The sequence below is a fragment of the Ambystoma mexicanum genome, chromosome 2q (genome assembly GCF_040938575.1).
Source record: "Ambystoma mexicanum isolate Mex_15411 chromosome 2q, UKY_AmexF1_1, whole genome shotgun sequence".
Classification (NCBI taxonomy): Eukaryota; Metazoa; Chordata; class Amphibia; order Caudata; family Ambystomatidae; genus Ambystoma; species Ambystoma mexicanum.
In genome coordinates, this window is record NC_090924.1 from 1291703767 (window position 1) to 1291723489 (window position 19723).

General features: G+C 43.4%; 1 protein-coding gene and 1 long non-coding RNA gene across 4 annotated transcripts in view; one reads left to right on the forward strand and one right to left on the reverse strand.

Annotated features, from left to right (window-relative positions):
* CPNE4 (copine 4) overlaps positions 1–19723 on the forward strand; it is a 1706709-nt gene that overhangs the window by 1673320 nt on the left and 13666 nt on the right. The gene's annotated exons all lie outside the window — the stretch shown is intronic.
* LOC138569081 (uncharacterized) lies at positions 17210–18449 on the reverse strand. The gene is made up of 4 exons (XR_011303110.1): positions 18368–18449; positions 17999–18156; positions 17764–17895; positions 17210–17479 (listed from the first exon to the last, which is right to left on the reverse strand). It is a non-coding gene; the product is annotated as an uncharacterized lncRNA (long non-coding RNA).

Consider the following 19723-nt stretch of genomic DNA (forward strand, 5'->3'; position numbering starts at 1 on the left):
ACCAGATTCAGAAAGTAACCAATCCTGTCCCAACATGAGACAAGTTCCCGCGAGTCTTAGAGGCCCACAATGCTCTGAGTGTGGGGACTGGGGACACCTCGCCAGACTCTGTCCAAAACGGGGTAAGACCGAACCGATGGATGTGGGTTTGTTCGAGGCCCTGGGGGACCCTGAAGAACAAGAACAATCATCGCTGAATAAGTCCCAATATATGTTTACCTGTGAAGCGGAGGTGGATGGAAAACCTACCAGAGCCCTGATCGACTCTGGTAGTCTCCAAACAGCTGTCACAACAGAACTGGTAGGTGAAATTTCACATTCCGACAGGGAGATTCCCATTAGGTGTGTACATGGCGATGTGAAGTCTTATCCCTCAAAGGAGATACAAATAAAGCTAGCTGGGGAGAAGATAGACATAAGGGCGGCCGTGTTATCAATGTTACCTAAACCCCTACTAGTGGGATCAGAGGTGCCTAATTTTTTGCAGTTGTTAGGAATATAGAGAAGAGCTGGTTAGAAACTGCTCGATTTTACGACCAAGAAATCAATAGTCCTCCAAGTAAACAGAGAAAAAGTAACTCAGACAAGAGAATCCTTAATCGAGAATGGAGAGTGAAGAATGTCTTACCCTTAGCGGTAGATTGGAAGTTAGATGAAGAAGGAGACAGTTTTCGGATGGCTCAGGAATTAGATCCGCTTCTAAAGTATGCTCGAGAGCGTGCTTTACAACCACCAACCGTATAGGGTCCCTATTTTATGAAAGAGCATGGACTTTATTATCGAATAACAAAGAATCAAGATGGTGATGACATTAGACAGTTACTGGTACCAAATGAGTTTTGTCAGACTGTCCTGGAAATAGTGCATTTATAAGTTGGAGAAGGCCCTTTAGGGACTGAGAAGACAACTCAGAAGATTTAGTTAAGATTCTTCTGGCCAGGAATCTATAATCAGATAATCAAATTCTGTCAAAGTTGTGAGGAATGTAAAAAAAAAAGAATAGAGCTAACGTGGGGAAAGCCCCCTTACAGTCGATGACTTTAATTCTAGAAGCATTTAGTCGGATAGGCATAGATATGGTGGGACCCTTGCATCCTTCCACAAGAGGACATTAGTATATTCTTGTTATTGTGGATTACGCAATTCGATATCCTGAAGCCTTCCCATTAAAGTCTACAATCACACAACAGATCTGCGAATTCCCTTTATCAGTCGCATGGGAATCCCCAAGGAAATTGTGACAGACCGCGGAACAGATTTCAAGTCCAATGTCCTTAAGCAAGTCTGTGAAGTTCTGAAAATTGATCATCTGAAAACAGCCGTATATCATCCTCAAACAGAATGTTTAGTAGAAAGATACAACCAGACTATTAAACAGATGCTGAGGAAGACTACTATGCCAGAAAAACGAGATTGGGATAGAGTCCTACCCTGGATCTTACTGACCCTTTGGAACACCCCACAATCTTCAACTGGATATTCTCCTTTTGAGCTCCTTTTTGGAAGGCCTGTGCGAACTTTATTAGACATTCTAAAAGAGAATTGGGAGGAACCACCTGCACAAGAGATATCTTTAACAGAATACGCTCACCAGCTGAGAGAGAGGATGGAGAAGTTACAAGCAGTAGCTAAGGACAATCTGCTACAGGCACAAGTGAAACAGGAGAGATATTATAATCAAAACACTTGTCTCAGAAGCTTTAAAGTTGGCGATCAGGTTTTGGTACTGTTACCTACCTCCGAGAATAAGATGCAGGTGGCCGGGAGGGGTCCGTACAAAGTAGAAGAGGTTTTGGGACCACTAACATACAGGGTGAGACAACCTGGGAAGAAAATTCTACTACAGACTTATCACATGAACTTGCTTAAGAAATGGTTAGACCCAGTGCAAATTCTGGCTATTATTATTAATAGTGAGTTGCAGGAAGAGCATTTTCCACAGACTGGAAATGAAACCGGAATAGAAAATCTGAATATTAATCAGTAATTGTCTTCAGATCAGAAAAAAGACTTGTTGGTGTTAGATAAATACTCAGAAATATTTTCTTCACTCGCTTTGAAGACCAACCTTGCCTTTCATCACATTACTACAAAGCCAGGATCCACCGTAAGGCTGAGGCCCTATAGAATTCCAGAAGCAGAAATTCAGGCGATTAATCAAGAGGTTCAAGAAATGTTGGACTTGGGAATAATTGAACCCTCCCACAGTGATTGGTGCTCACCGGTGGTTTTGGTACCCAAACCAGATGGAAGTGTTCGGTTTTGCATGGACTTTAGAAAATTAAATGAGGCTTCGAAATTTGACGCGTATCCAATGCCTAGGATTGAAGAACTTCTGAACAATCTTGGGAAAGCGAAGTTTCTAACGACCATAGACCTCACAAAGGGATATTGGCAAATACCCTTACACCCACCCGATAAAGAGAAGATGGCCTTTGCTAATCCAACAGGTCTATATCAGTTCACAGTTCTCCCTTTTGGTCTGCATGGTGCGCCGGCCACGTTCCAAAGGTTAAGGAACCGCGTTATTTAGGGATATGAACGATATTCTGGTGCCTACCTAGATGACATCATAGTGTTCAGTCAATCATGGACTGAACATCTTACTCACTTGGAGGCCATTCTGGATACACTAAAAGGGGCAGGATTACATATAAATCCTAAAAAAAATGCACATGGCTGATTTTCACACCAAATACTTACGGTATTATGTCGGACACGGAGTCATCAAGCCCCAGGAGCAGAAGTTAAAAGCAATCCACAAGCTACAATTCCTGGGAAATCCCCGACAAGTCACAGCATTCTTGGGATTCTTGGGTTACTATAGGAGGTTTATACCACATTTTTCTTCACTGGCGGCTCCATTAACAGACCTGTTAAAAAAATCTGCTACGACGAAGAGGGAATGGCAGACAGAGAAGACCGAAAAGGCTTTCAATTCTTTAAAAGAAGCCTAAACAGATAAAGCCATTTTACATTGTCCGGACTATGATGCCCCGTTCTTTTTACATACAGATGCCTTAGGAACTGGCCTGGGGGCAGTGTTATTTCAAAATCAAGGAGAGAAGGAGAGGCCGATTTTATTCATAAGCAGGAAACTACTACCACACAAATTACACTATACAACAATAGAGAAAGAGTGTTTGGCCGTTAAATGGGCAATTGAGACATTGAGGTATTATCTACTTGGAAGGTAGTTTACTTTGGTGACAGACCATGCTCCACTGGTATGGCTAGCCCGAAACAAAGATAAAAACCAAAGGGTTTTAAGATGGTTCCTTTCTCTCCAGCCCTTCTCTTTTAAGACTATCCACCAGTCAGGTCCCTTCTTAGCCCAGGACGATTTCTTATCACATGCTAATACCCTTCCCGAGCGTAAGAGCCCAGACGGGGGGTATGTTATGTGGCCTGTAATGTGGCCTATTACAAGAATCAAACAAAGGGTTAATAATCACTACCAGTCCTGGGTGAGCAAAGGGTTAATGTGTTTCCCTACCTAAGCTTGGCTCTCTGTTTTTTTTGGTTGCTAGGAGACGCCGGACGGAAAAAACGTCCGTTACTGTTCGGCGTATTGAGTGGCGAGTGAAAAGCTGAAGTCAAACGCGCCGTTGCGCTTGTTACGAAAATGACTGTTTTCTTAAAGTAAAAGTTGATTGCAGCCAGACAAAGTATTCCGTGAGGATATCCATGTCTGAGAGACCCAAGCTGGGGAGAGGACCGGAGCGGTGAAGCCAGAGGGGGAGAGGCTGCGCAGCTGTCTCCGTAGCGTGGGACCGCAGAGACTGTGTACGAGCGAAGGCTTGGTGAAGGGGCTGAACTCAGCAGGTGATCCGATCCACCCCACTACACTTTCAGCCTGCGCACGTCGAGAAGACGAAGTGAAGGGGCGGAGCATAGCAGCTGACCCACTCCGTCTCATTGTAACTTTATGCTACGCTCGTCGCGAAGACGAAGCAAATGGGGGGCAGACACAACAGCTGATCCAGTCCGCCCCATCACCCATGTAGCCTATGATCATCAAGGCCTTCGCCAGCTGATTCCTTCTATGGGCAGGCGGGGCTCAACAGACGGTTGGACGAGACAGCCCCTCAGCAGCTTCACAGTGAGAAGGGAAAGGAGCCAGGGAGGTGGGGCTCTAAACAGACTGAAAAGTGGGAGCGGTTGAAAACGCTCATAACGATGTATCCTCGCAGTGACTGAGGGAGAATGACGAACTGAGGAATGATGTACTCTTGAAAGGCATAAGCGGTGCTGAGGGTAGATCGTTGAATAAATAGCACCCGAATATTTGGGACTAAAGAGGGTTTTGGGCCTTAAAATATTGTTGTGAAGAGACTGCCTATTTCAGAGGAACTTTTGCATTGGAGTAATGAATGTGGGGAGGAGGTCCAGAGAGGAAATAAAGAATGAGAAGCTCGACATAGTTATGAGAGACTCTTACCACGGTGAAGTGAGAAGAAGAGCTGGTCTAGAGGTTTGACGAGTGAAACCAAGGTTCCTTTCTACAATAGCCTTTTTCTGGCATGTTCACAGTTATACATATACCCCTTACCAATTATTTCTGGATAAATAAAGTTGTTTCACTCCAAGTTGTAGTCTGCGTGTCTCTTATCCCACATAAAACGTAACACTGTGGCATGGCTTTTTTTCACTGGCATTAAGGCAAAGCCAACAGGAGTGTGTTCGTACATGGGGATACTGGCATGTAACGGCAGAGCCAGCATAAACACGCTTTGTTATAGTCTCCTTACTTATGGACAAAGCAAACATGAGTATTTTCCTATGTGGGAATAGTGGCATATATAGGTGCACCAGAATGGACATATGTGAGCACACTCGATATGAAAATGCTTTTTTACACATGCAGAGTACTGGCATATAGTGGGCAAAGGCATTATGAAAATGTGTTTGAAAATGCTCCTGTGCATTGTTGGTGACTTGGCATCTAATGGACTTTTATGTCTTACCCTGCAAAACCGATTGTAAACCGTGTGGCTTTTTTAAAATTAATTTTATGTTTGATTTACTCGCATAGCAATATTTTCAATATCGTTGTTAAAATCCTCCTTTCCAAACATCAGTTTAGAAAAACAAAAAAAGAAAGTTCTGTTCCTTTGGAATCGTTTCAACTGGTCCCTTAACTATCCATCTCTTATATCCCATTGTTTTGATAACGGAATTCATATTGTTTTGGAATCAGCATGTCTGGTCAATTGGTTCTTCGCCGTTTAAGTCCAAGTGTTTCAAAAACAAGGTCACACCGATCACACTTCTGGTATCTTCCACGCTCGTCAGGAGTGACCATAGTTCGTTTTCATCCAGGATTGAGTAGTTTGCTAATGCCCTGGCTAGGTGTTTGACCTGGCATCGTATAGGGCGGTGCATTCCAGCAGCAGATGTCGGGTGGTTTCCACTTTGTCTTTCTGATGACAAAACCGGCACATGTTGGAGGCTGATTGCTTTCTTAGAGCCTGAATTTCCTTTGTTCTTAGTTGGTTCAGACGTAATCTCAGAAACATTCTGCTTAGTCGTTTATCAGGACATTTTTTTAGGTAACCTCTTGTCTCATGTATTTTCATCGCCGGTGCTGGAATGGATGAGGTCAGGGAGTACCTGTTAGCTATGTCCAAAGTGTCGATCCAATCCAATTTGTACATTTTCTTTATTACTTTGTTTGGGTTGGTAATTAATAACTCTTCTGAACAGTCCAGATTTGGTAGTATTTTGTGATTTTCCTTCTTCCATCCTTAGCATCTTGTTGGAGTCGTTATCAAGCTCCTTCTTAATCAAGTCCAAAGGTTTGAGTTTCTGAGGACCAAGCAGTTTTCTGAATAGCATTAATGAGGATCGAGATTTCGATGTTGTAAGTGATGGTAAACATAGCTCTCGCCTGATTAGTGCCATTGGTGTTGATTTTTCCAGGCCTAAGATTGACCTCCAAAAGTAACTCTCCATTTTTAGGCAGATTGTGTTGGGGAGCGATGGCATCGCATCAACGCCGTAAAGTAGGTAAAGTAGAGGCAGTACTACCTTCATCTTGAAGAAGTTCAAAACTGGAATAAACGAGTAACGTCCGTATTTCCGGTCCGTTGCTTTGGCTTGAGCTGTCAAAGATTTGAGTTTCTCCCATAATGCGTCTTGCATTACTGACTCTTTTGAGTGATTGCACATCCAGATATTTAAAACTGGGCACCTCTTCCAATGGTAGGCTGTCCAACTTCCAGGTGAAATTCTTTCTCGCTTTCCTGGTCTTTCACACATCAGCATGATTTTGTTTTTTTTCTTGTTTAGTTGTAAATCGTTCTTTTTCAGGTAGGACACTAGATTCTCCAGTTGGCGTTGCAGACTGATTGGTGTAAGGTCTAGAAGAATAATATCCTCGGCATATAGGAGTCTGTGTATTTTCTCACCGCCAAGTGATGGTGGGAAAGTTCTTAATCCTTCCTCGGTCTCATAGTTGGCAATGTAGGCGTTATAAAGCAAGGGGGCCAACGGACACCCCTGCTTCATGCCTCTGTACGTCCTTATTTCTCCAAATAGGCAGCCATCACAACTCAGACGTACTCTCATTGAAGTCCCGTCATATAGCGCCTGCATTGGTTCTAGGATTGAGGATGGGCAGTGTCTAGCCTGTAGTTTGGCCCAGAGACAGTCCCGGTTGACCTGGTCAAAGGCTTGGACCAGGTCAATAAAGGCCCTGGTTACCTTTGATCCGTTTTGAAGTGCCATCGACTTAATATAATTTATTACCAAGATGTTTACTGATGTTCCTGCGTTCCTAATGAAACCTGCTTGGTATGGATCGACGACGTTCACTTTCCCTAGCCAATTTCGAAAAGTTTCCAGTGCCAGGGAAGCAAAAACCTTGCCAACCACATCAAGCAGGGCAATGGGTCGGTATTGATTTGGATCATCTGGAGCCCCCCATTTCAAAATCGGGACTACAATTGCTCTGGTCCAAGATTGCGGAACGGCTTGGATGTCATTACAGTTTGCAAAGATCTTACTGATGAGCTTGGCCCATAATTCAGAATATCTTTTTAACTCTAAGTTGGTCAGCCCGTCAGGGCCTGGTGCCCTTGAGTTGGTAAGTTCCTTGATCTTGTTCACAATGGTTTCTTCGTCACTGGGAATGTCCCATGGCTTTGGTGATTTGTCCACTGTACCGTGGGCTTTAGGCACTGCAGAGACTAATGTTGATGTGGGTTGTGCATATAAGTTCGAAAAGTGCGTTATCCATTGCGTTTCTCCCACACTGTTTTGCAGTTTGCTGTTTGAACTACTCGCTAAACCTTTAATCAGGTTTCAGAAATCCTTAGCTTTCTTCCCATTTAGTACACGCAGCATTGACTCTGCGTCTTGTTGATAGAAGCTGTGACGCTGCTGGATTATCCAGTTTCTATATTCTCGTTCAGCGACTTTCCACATTCTCTTGTTTTCTTCCGTTGGTGCCCTTTTTTCCACTCTTTTTAATTGATGGATTGTTTGTCTTCTTTCCACTACTTCCCTGTTATATAGGTGTGTGGCGTTTGGTGGCAAATGTTTAGTATTTCCAGATGTCTTGAATTATCTTGTAAAAAAGGGGGGCATAGTCGAGTCGTTCTTTCCCCATGGTCTGGTTCCTGGGATTTTCTGTAGTTGGTCAAGTATACTGTTCTAGGATTTTTTGGATTGCCCCCTCCGTGAGTTTCAGACGGGCTCCTCCACATCCTAGTTCAGTTTCTGACGTAGCATACAGTTGCGGCTTCTGCAGAGCCAACCAAGTTGCCGTTACGATGTTGTGGTCGCTTTTTCCTGTTGAAATCACTTCCGAAGTCTCCATATACGTCAAGAAGTCTTTTGATACGTATATGTGGTCAATGGTCTTCTGTTGATTGTCTCTTTGCCATGTAGGTATCTTCAGATTGATCGTTTTCCTTAGTCAATATAGGTTGTGCATGTCTCTTTCTGCCATGAAGGTTTCCAGTAGGTTGCCTCTTATGTCACAGGGTTGGTCCATTGGTCCAGTGCTTCTAACGGTTGCTACGCCGGAACATACTGTGTTAAAGTCACCGTTAACTATGGCGTGGCTCCATTGATGGTCTACGACAGCATTGTCCCATATTCTGGCGATCTCTGTCAGAAAATCTTTGTTTGCGATTGCACCCGGGTTCCAGTGTGCATTGATTACGAGAAGATTCTCCTTCAATGTCTTGTTAGAGATCCCGTCTAGGCAAGTCCAATTTATAATGGCCGCTTGTATCAAGCATGATGAATGGATTACTTCCTGTAAATCTAGGCCACATCCTGAATGTATAGCCGTTATTAGGCCGGCTGTTGGACGTCCTCTCTGACCTTTTTGTGATTCCGAGAAGACCAATACATAGCCATCCTGCTGGAGTTTCTTGGTCATCCACGTTTCCTGCAAGCATAATAAATCATATGACCCCAGGTTAAAGTTGCTTCTAGCCAGTAGGTGATGGAAACCTCTGGTATTCCAACACCCCATTCTGAGGTTTAGTCGAGCTCTTATTTGCTTTGGGGGGACGTCTGCCCTGGTGAACCGATCTTGGTTGGCTGTCCTCACCAGTGGTGGCTAATTATTGTGGTCTGGTGTTTTTCGGGCCTTTGTCCATGTCCAGTTTTCCGGTAAGTTTACCAAGGTCGTACAGCTACTTTTTTCAGGCGTCCTTGTCTTCTTGCCTGGATTTGATCTTCAAGAAAACACTGGGAGGTAGAGGGAAAACTTGGAGTCACAGGCAAACCCTCGCGTAAAGGGTGGAACCCTTGAAATATACAAACTGGCCCGTGAATCACAAAATACCGCTCTCTTAGAATGGATAGGGGATACTAGCCCATGTACTTGTCTGTCAATATATTAGTCAATAATGCAAAATACCAGAGTTAGAAAATCTAAAACCATTACATATATTAATTTGAAATTTCATACACATATTTCATATAAATTGAATACACCAGTACATTGGAGAATACTCTCATTGGATAAATCAATAGAGTACTAAATACAGAGAAAACAAGGACATAAACAGAAAAAATCACCCCACAATAATGATGCAACGTAATTCCACAAATGCAACCCATAAATGGGCACCTAGGTGATCGAGTGGCTTATACACAGTGATAATACGTGATCAAAATTCACTTACTAACTATTCCACTAATCACCATTCGTACCATACACTCTCATGCGTAAAATATGCTTCATTCATCCACATACACACAAATCAGACATAATTAAAAAACACACCCAACATGATTCTTTCCTCCAACAAGTTATTCCGGGAAATTCATCAGGGGCAGACTAAAAAAACAGAATCATTGCATATTAACAGTAATTAGTTTCTGTTAAACTTGAAAATTCTCTTCAAAGTCCAAGTACTTTGATAAACTGCAACTCCAATCTTTGTATTCGGGGAGTTACACGTGGAAGACTTCACAGGATGGTATCCCCTATAAGAGAGCGGTAAACAAACAATATAACAATTATGTTTGTGAATGTATCAAATGCAGTTAACTTGGCACCTTAAATAGATGATTATTATCGTACCAGGTCCATTAGAGCTCATCAATAGCTCAATTTAAAGGTTTCAACTAAGACATACTGCTGCAAATGTCCTCCTCCATTGACGTCAAAAAATGCTGCATTAGTATTACAAATCCCAGACACGATCAGTAGCTGAACACAAATATGTTCAAAATATCCAAAATCACATAAGTTCTAATCCCTGTGACCCAGGCCATGTAGAAGAACTGAGACGAGTTGTGAGATCATCAGCAGACATATCCCGTGCAAGAAAGAACTAAGCACAGGGCAGGTGGATATCAAAATTAAAATTAAAAGGGCCTATCGGCAGGGCCCTATTTCATTCAAGTTAACATTCTTTATGGTATTACCCTCCCTCTAAGGTATGAGTCTTAAAAAAATCATCATCTTAGATGGAAAGATCAATTTCCCTTTAACTGTTAAGCAGAGAATGTATTGTAAAATATGCTAAAATTACCTCACCAAAATATGAGGCAAGTTACCCACACCACATCGAAGTAGTCGTCGTTGAAAGATGCGACGTTAGTAATACATATCAGCCTCTCCGGATAATATATTCTGGTGCTTCGATTTGATCTTGACTGTCGGGCGATGCGCATTTGACGTCGTAAACCCTCCGGTCTTCGATTTTCATCTCTCTTTGTCTCTGGGAATCCATCGTCCCTTTCTTTCTCCGGTCGCTGACTTAGGTCTTTTTCTTGATGTTGGTTGATCCATGGTTTTCTGTTTTTCGGTCGGTGTGTTTCTGGGTTGCTGTTGCCTTGCAGTGCGTCCTCTACAACTGTTTCTTTTCTTGTTCTTCAGAAGACCCTTCTCTCAGCACCCATACTTTCCTCCGGCAGGTTTAGGGATTCCCCTACTTTGTTGGTTCGAGCGATTTTCATCCTGATTTGGATGTAGTTCTGTCAGAATGTATCGTAGAACCCCTAGACTCTCTTCCTCTTTTGATAGCAGAAGCTTGATGACTTTTGAGGATATGTGTAATAAGGAGCAGTCTTTCTGCCCTGTTCCACACAGTTGCCCCATCCATAAGTCAGCGTTTTGAATTTGTCTCAGCCCTGGGATTTTGCTGATGATATTGAGTATCATAGGCCTGTTCAGGATGAATTTGTCGTCTCTTTCCTTCCTTCTTTTTAGTTTGAAGATACAGTCACTATACATTTTCTTGCTTAGGGTTTTGTGTTTTCTCGTTTCCCTATGATCAAGTTGATTTTTGTCATAGTTCCTTTCGCCTCGTCGCTTAGGCGTAGATTTTTGTCTTGTGCGGGGACTGTTCGGATATGAGTCCTCTGTCCTTTTGACCTTGTCAGTTCTAGATTTGTTTTCTGTTGGACTCGAGTTATCCCTTCCTTTGTCCCCCTTTTTTTCTCTCGCCAACGAGTGCTTAAAGGTTTGCAAGTTTGACTTAAGTGGTAACTTCTTGATGATAGTCCGGGGGAAGCTGATAAAATCGTTTGTTCAAATTTTTTTGCCCGGCTCAGGGTGCTCGTTTGTCGCGTGTGGACTTGCTGCTTTCCTCTTTTGCCTTGGCGCTGGATTTATCTCAGAGTCGGACTCTTCAATAGTATAGGCGCTCAACTCAGAGTTTGAATTTGTTGAATTCTGTCTGGAGTTCAACTGCGTCAGGATGTTTGTTTGTTCTGCTTCATTCGATTTTAGGACAACGTGCTTTACGGGCATTAGCCCCTTTTTAGAACGTGGATCTTCTTTGGTAGGTCGTTTGCTGTGTTCATCTTTCCGGGGGGCTGTTCCCATTCTATCCGCTTTGTGAACTGTCTTTGTGTGTTTTTGAGGGTGTAGTGTTGGTGGTTTTTCCGTAAACATTTTTGTCCGTTTGAATATGCCAAATGAAAAACATGGGTTTAAGTCGTCTTCTTTTCCTTTCGGGTTCTTGCTGGGTCCCTTTGGCAGCACTGAGAAGGGATTTTCTGAGTCACTATTGTTGATGGATGTGGTAGAGACTCCCTGATGTTTTTTGGTTATGGCCTTGTCAGCTTCAATTATAGTAATTATCTCCGTCATTGGGTCCAAGTCACCTTGTTGTGAGTTAGTACCAGGTGTTTGGTTGTCATGGGGGTTGTCACGTCTGTTGTTTCTGACGTACTCCCAAGTGTCTTCATTTTCTTCCCTTGGATACATGGTGGTTAAGTATCCTTGGTTCTCAATGTGTTCAATCATTTCTCTTTTCATTTGTGTCCAATCTTCCTCAAATTGTTGCCTAAGAGAGTCGTTTAGGGTCTGCCTATTTCCTTCTCCAGCCATGATGAAGCCTTCCAAGTGGTCCAGTTTTGTGTTCATTGAGGCGATCAGGGACATTTGGTCACGTATTGTGTCATTGAGGGCCTCATACAATTTACTGAATGGGGCCAGAGCGATGGTTACAGTTGACATTATGGACAACAAGTCGGACTTTCTCTGTGGCGACTCTTTTGATCCTTGATGATGTAGTTCACTTAGTCATCGTGACAGGATGGGTGTAGTAGGTGGAGAAAGCTGTGAGCAGACAGGTGTAAACTCGTTCCTACTTCTCGAGTTTCGAATCCTCTCAGGAGATTTTAGATGGCCCTCCACTTGAGAGGCTGCTGATAAATTTGGATTTTGATGTTATGTGCGGTCTGATCCACTCTAAATTCGTTTCTCGATCTTTGTTTCTGTATTTTTGTTCTATGGCCGGTTTCTTCAGGTTTACTGGGTTCAGGAGGTAGAGTTGTAGGCTGGGTATGTGACTTTGATGTGCCCAAGTTCTGGTCCTGATTCGTGGGCGGGAGACAAGGATTCCTAAAGTGCCATCAAAGAGGGGATTTAATTTTTTCCCATCTGTTGACTGTTGTTTTCAATAGCGGTGGCACCTTAGTTATGTCTACAGGGGCTTGGTTTCTGTATTCAGTCGGCAATATGCTCTCCAGTGTTTCTCCATCCGATATTTCAACCAAGGTGGTATCTGAAAGGCAGGCGCGTTATTTAAAAAAAATTCTACTAAGTCTGCCTTGATGGAATACCAAGGGTTTAGGACCCATTTATTTTTTTATTGTTGCTAATTTGTGCTTTGTTCCTTCCCACGTGAGATCTAGTGAGCTTTCCCGCCGTGAAATGTCTCCCTTCTAGGAAGATGTCATGTTTTCTTATCGTGCCCGTGAGTAGGTTATTGTTTTCTTGAGGTGTTGTGGCCGCTTCTTGGTTTGTTGGTACAGGTTCCTCTCCCCCTGGAGTCCCACGTTCTTGTTGGTCTTTCAGGTCTGAGTTGTGCAGTAGTCCCTTTGTATTTTTGTTTCCACTTCTGCTCTTTTCCTGATGCTGAATTGGAGTTTTTGCACTCTCCTTGTTCATTGCCTCTGTTTTTGTATCATCTATAGGTGCCGCTTTGTTAGCGCTATGTTTGGGAGTGAAGTTTTCTTTAGGTAAGCTTAGATCGTTTATTATGGGTCTCTGTTCCTCGTCACTGCTTACCGCTACTATGGCGGGATTGGGGCGAGACATAGTATCAGTGTTTTCAATAATTTCTTTTGCTGTCCCTCTTTTAGTGGGGACTTCAAGTGTAGTATTTGGCCCCTTTGACATGCATCGGACTTCTGTTGTATCCTCCTCGAGTTCCAAGGTGAGTGCAGTTCCTGCTTCTACCACCATGTCGCCCTGGCATGAGCCTCCTCCCTTCCCCGACTCCTGTTCCACGCCTCCCGTGTCAGCTGTAGGCGCTGGAAGCAGGCCGTTCACGGGATCTCCGCTCTTGCCGGGGATGGCTCCCTGTGCACCCATGCTCGAACATCTACAATCTCCTTCCGGGCTACAGACTCAAACCCCTCCACTACGCGCGGACGGGGAAGACCCACAGTCCCCTCCATCGGATCACTTTCCTCGGCCAGCTGTCTGGAGGCAGACAGTTTTGCAGCATGCATTTTCAGGTTTGTTTGCAATGTGATCGATACTTTTGAAGGGCGGAGGATGCGTTTGTTAGGCTTCTTCTGTTCAAGGCTCTCACAAAAATAGAGTCTAAATTGGGCATTGGGGAGTGGGTTAGTGTTGTTCTCTTACCAGTTTCTTGTGACGGCGTCACCCACCGTAAGTCATGTTTTCCGGGGATTTTCCCGGCGGTGGTGTCTTGCCTTAACTTCTCTTGCTTGCTGGGGTGGAAATGGGAGTATGATCGGGGCTCCTTGGTCTCGTTTCAAAGTTTATCTGTTGTTCAGAATACAATGGGTTGTCTGCCCGGTCTAAGGTTTTTTGGGCCAATGGTGCTGCAGGTGAAAAAACGTCTGGTACTTCTGGTTCTTCATTTTGTTTTTGTCTGTGGATCACACGCTCCAGGTCATGCAGCTCCGCTTGACCCCTGCAGGTTGCCAATTCGGGTCTTGGTGCTTTGCCCTGTGAGTTCTGTGTTTGTTGTTTTTATCCACAGCCAAGACCAAGACAAAACAATGCAGAGACGGGGGGCCTTCCCCTGCCTGCCACGGTCTGCCAATGTCGGCAGCACTCAGCGACTGCACTCCGCGGCCGCCTAGGGCTTTTAGCAGGAATCAGCAAACACCTCTCAATAGAACCAGTAGACAGACTCTCCACGATAGTGGTCTGCCAATGTCTGCAGCACTCAGCGACTGCACTCCGTGGCCCACTCCACAGCCGCCTAGGGTTTTTAAGAGGAAGCAGGAAACACATCTCAATAGAACCAGTAGACAGACTCTCGATGATAGTGGTCTGCCAATGTCTGCAGCACTCAGTGTGTGGCTTTCTACCTAACTTATCACAGAAAGTGCACTGAAAAATGCACTTTTAACCCGTTATTTAAAAACTTTTCTCAAGGGGACAACCCCCCAACCCCTTGATTGGTTTTCCCTCCCTCACTACTCTGTCACTCCTGTGCATTTGTCTGGGGGCAGAACAATTGCCCTTCCTTCTGCCGGCTCTTAGTGTGGGCCCTACCACATTAGCTCCAGGGCCCACTTGTTACAGAATTCTGGCTATGCCTCTGGTGATTTGGACTGAAAGATGGATCTATAATGGGTCAAAGAAATGTGGAATATCTACTTAGCCTCCTAGGATTGGGGGAGGGTGGGTATTGTAATCAATAGCACAATAGACTTAATGCCTCGTCTCACTAAGTTTTCAAAACTTCCGTGCAGCCCCCCACCCAACATTTTGAGGCTGTCTCCGCCCCTGGACCCTTGCCTTTACCAGCTCTTTGCAGAAGTAGGCAGGTGACCGCTCTGCCTGCAGCACGCAGAAAAAAGCATCAACTGAGAGAAGTCTCAGACAAATGCCTGAGAATGGAATGAGAGGATGAGCTCTTGTTGAGGTCGGTGAGGCAGATATGCACTTGGGGATGCTATTGTAATCTATTGAACATGCTCGCGCCATGAACTGAATCAATCACAGTGGGCCTTCAGGCAGAAAGATTTGCAAACCTTGCTCTCTCAGCAGACACTCAATCAAGGTTGCATTAACTTGCATTGCATTCATTCTGCTGCTGCTGCTACCTCTGATCCTTGACACTGAGCAAATGGACATGTATTTATCAGTATTTATCAGGCTGGATGCTGAATGCAGCCATAGCTCGCGATGCAAGTGAAAACCTTGACCCTTAGGTTCCACCTTGAGCCATCCTGCGGTGTCGACATGTGCGCTATACGGAAACAACACACATTGGATGCAATTGAAGTCTCCCTTTTACAGGAACTAGCCGTGCTCTCCCACTGACGTGCGGGGGGGGGGACACCACCACCCCATGTCTGAGGTTTGGGGGTGCTCTCGGGACTTCAAAAGGAAATAATGTCTTTTTGAAGTCGAGAGATCCGACTCTGCCGCCCCTCCCCCACTCCCCTTGCACGTCATGGATGGAGGCCTTGAGCCCCTCTGCGCATTACAGGAGCCAGGTTCCTGCATGGAGTATGCAGCCAGAGGCCTGCCCTGCCATCTGCCTGCTGATTAGTCCCTCAGAAAGACCGATTAGCTGGGAAAGGTAAGGAAGAGGAAAAATGTATTGTTTGTAAATGTATGTGTGTGCGTGCATGCAAGGGTGTGTGTATATGAGTGAGTCCATGGTGAATGGGTGGCCGGGTGTGCGTGTCTGGGAGTGTATGGTGAATGGGTGTACCTGCAAATGAGTGAGTGAATGTGTTCGTGCTTTTGTTTAATGCTTGGTTAAGGAGTTCTTTTTTGGGGTTGAGGAGGGAGAGGGGACATGTAGGGGTATATGTATATTATGTGTCTGAATGAGTGAGTGTATGGTGTATGGGTGGCTGGATCTGCTTATGTCTGAGTGTATGGTGGATAGGTGGACTTAGAAATGAATGTGTGAATGTGTGTATGCTTGTGTTTAATGCTGGGCTAAAGAGTTGATTTTGTGGGAGGGGACATATATCGGGAATATGTATATTATATAATGTGTCTGAATGAGTATGTGTATGCTCTATGGGTGGTTGGTTGTGCGTATGTGTGAGTTTGTAGTGAATGGGAGGCTTGGTGTGCGCGACTGTGTGTATGGTGAATGGGTGAATGTGAAAATGATTGGGTGAATGGGTTATGCATGTGTGTGCTTATGTTTAATGCTGGGCTAAGCAGTTGATTTTGGTGGTTGGGGATGCAGCGGGAGCGAGAGGGGATGTTTGGTGGGATTATATATATTATGTACTGTGTCTGAATGAGTGAGTGTATGATGTATGGGTGGCTGGGTATGTTTATGTGTGAGTGTATGGTGAGCGGGTGGCCCAGTGCAAGCATCTGTGAGTGTATGGTGAATGGGTGCATGTGTAAAGGAGCAAGTTAATAACGTGTGTGTGCTTGTGTCTAATGTAGGGCTGAGGAACTGATTTTGGGGGTTAGGAGAAGGGAATTGTGGGGGCATATGTATTATTGTGTAATGTGAGTGAGTGAGTGAGTGAGTGAGTGAGTGAGTGAATGATGCATGGGTAGCTGGGTGTGTGTTTGTCGGAGTGTATGGGAAATTGATGCACGTATAAGTGAGTGAGTGAATGGTGTGTGTACTTGTGTTTAATACTGGACTGAGTAGCTGATTTTGGGTGCTGGGGGTGAGCGGGAGATGAGACATGTGTGCAGCCTGGAGGGTGAACTAAAATGTAATTGTAATGGACAGCCAGAACAAAGCAGGCATGATATCTGTGATTAATGGCTGCACTGGCATTTTGGGGCAGCCAGTCTAGCTCTTTCTTACTGAGGACAACATTTATTACTGCCCATCTATGATAAACAATGCCTTTGCTTACACTATAGTCCAGTATAAAAACACTTTCACGCTGGCTATGCCCATACATGTTCATGATATCTGCACCTCTAAGTGCCATTATTCCCAAGAACATACACTTTTTTGCTATTTTGTGCTATGTGTGCTATTAGTTGGTTAGACTGGCATTTTGATGCTGCCAGTTTGGATATGTTTTCTTTTTGTAATATGGCAGCCAAGAGGAGTACGTCCTAATGTGGGGTACTGCTATATAATGGCAATAGTATCATTACTGGAAATAGAAAGATTAATAGGTGCACACCAAATTAGAAGACCAATATTGATTATATAGAACAAAGACTGGGTGCTGGGGAGGAATACAGGCCCTGACACAGTGCTTGTGACAAACATAAAGCAGAAAAAAGTGTCTAAATCGAAAGACTCTCCCGTCCCCTGCACACCATTAAAGCTGATATAAAATCAGTCAATTGTAGTTAAAGTTTTTACTTCAAAAAAGTAAATAAAAATTCAACAAAGCAAACAATTTTCACAATATGATGACCAGAACACTTCTGGTTAGTTTTAGAATTTATAGACATCCAAACACTCAAATGAGGCCATCATGGGAAAAACAATCTTAGAAGAAACAAAAGTAAAGTATTTTTTGAATGAAGGAAAATGTCCAAAAACAATATTCTTGCGATGAGGAGCTCTATGCGTTTCAGGGTGCACCCCCTTCTTCAGGAGCAAAATGATCTGGAATTCTATACATTAAAATAAATCATCAGAATAAGAAACTTAAAATCATATTTATAAATACACAGAACTTGAGAAATCCAAGGCATAAAAAGTACAGTCTAATTATGAAACGAATAATGCAATGAACGTGGTAGTCCACAATTTGTGTAATTACAGTGGTTTAGTTAAGGTCAAAAGAAAACATTTTTAGACATCACCATCCAACAACCCATAGGTGTGACTCCAAGAAAGAACATAATAAAGCCTCAAACAGGCACTAGGTTACCGAAATATGGCAAAGAAAATATACCTGTTTAGCAGAAAGGCAAAGTAAAAAGGTACTAAATTCAGATCTGCAATGATTCAAAATCTCGGATAGGGCGGAAGGTCCAATGGCAGCTAAGACACATATTAGCTAATTCCAAATAATATGAGTGATACCCTATAAAAGGAAAGTAAAGATGTATTAGTGAGTGGTGTTATGTGGTTAACCTGAGAGGCAAAAAGATTAAAGGGCACCTAAATGATGTAGTTAACATGCTTACCAATAATTCGGGCCTCGGTCACTAGATCAATTAATGCACGATTCGGGTCCAACAGGGCCCAGCCAAAGTATGGTCAACCAATTTTCAAGTAAGTCAACTTGCACTGTATATGTACCCGCAAAGTACCAAAGGCAGAGCAGGACAGGACTAGTAAGACACTGTATGTAACAAAAAAAAAAAAGGGGGAGGAAAAAGGATGAATGGATCGTAATTTAAATCTATTCATGTAGTATAGCAATTTTAGTGAAAGTCAAACGACAATAGAAAACAGTATGAGTTCAGCCTGCATCGAAAGGAAAGACAGATAAACTCAACTCAAATTAATTATCAGAGTAAAGAGTCACAAAGATACAGCATCTAGCCACTTACTGCAATGTACAAAAAGAACTCCCACATATGCAACGGTTCGTACTCGCTATGCGCGATACACCGAGTAATGCACTGTTTATACTTGAAAAACGATCATGTGACCAAGACACGTGATCTGAAACGCTAGGAACATAGCGTATTAGATAGAGGCTGTCGTGAATGAACGTAAATAGTGCCATGCCAGCGCTAAAGGGCATGGGCTGAGGGACTAATGAAAAAATATGACAAATGAAAAATAAAAGACACGTAATATGAAATGAAATGAACGTAAATAGAAAGAGGTAAAGTGCCATGCCAGCGCTAAAGGGCATGCGCCGAGGAACAAATAAAAAGATATGAAAATGGAAAAATAAAAAACACGTAATGAGAAATAAAATGCATGCAAATAGTGACCAAAGCTAATAAATATTCACATAGGGAATACTAAAAGTAACCAACTGAAAAAATGAGAGGAAGGAGAGCGGGTAGGTAAAGTGAAGGATGTCCCTCCGCAGTAAAAAATACCGGTAGTAAAAATGAAATAAATTCCCAAAATATAACGAAATATGTGCAGTGAACAGAAGGCTGCAAACAATCACAGATAGTGGGATGTAGTGGGCCAAAGCATTGATTGAACTAGAGAACCGAACTGAGGCAAAGGACCGCCCATAGGCGGAAAACTATACGACGATCAAATGAACTTAACAGAAGAATTATTTAAGGAGTCAAAACAAAAGGGTGAAAATGACAAGTGCAGCCTGGAGGGTGAACTAAAATGTAATTGTAATGGACAGCCAGAAAAAAGCAGGCATGATATCTGTCATTAATGGCTACACTGGCATTTTGGGGCAGCCAGTCTAGCTCTTTCTTACTGAGGAGAACATTTCTTACTACCCATCTATGATAAACAATGCCTTTGCTTACACTATAGTCCAGTATAAAAACACTTTCACGCTGGCTATGCCCATACATGTTCATGATAGCTGCACCTCTAAGGGCCAGTATTCCCAAGAACATACACTTTTGTGCTATTTTGTGCTATGTGTGCTATTACTTGGTTAGACTGGCATTTTGATGCTACCAGTTTGGATATGTTTTCTTTTTGTGCCATGGCAGCCAAGAGGAGTACGTCCTTATGTGGGGTACTGCTATATAATGGCAATAGTATCATTACTGGCATTATGCACAAAGGAAAAGTGTATGTTCTTGGGAAAACTGGCATATAGAGGTGCAGCTATCATGAAAATGTATGGGCATAGCCAGCGTGAAAGTGTTTTTATACTGGACTATATTGTAAGCAAAGGCATCATGCAAATGCTTTGTGAAATGCTTCTGTGCACTGTAGGTGATTTGCATCTATTTCATTATTGGATTAGA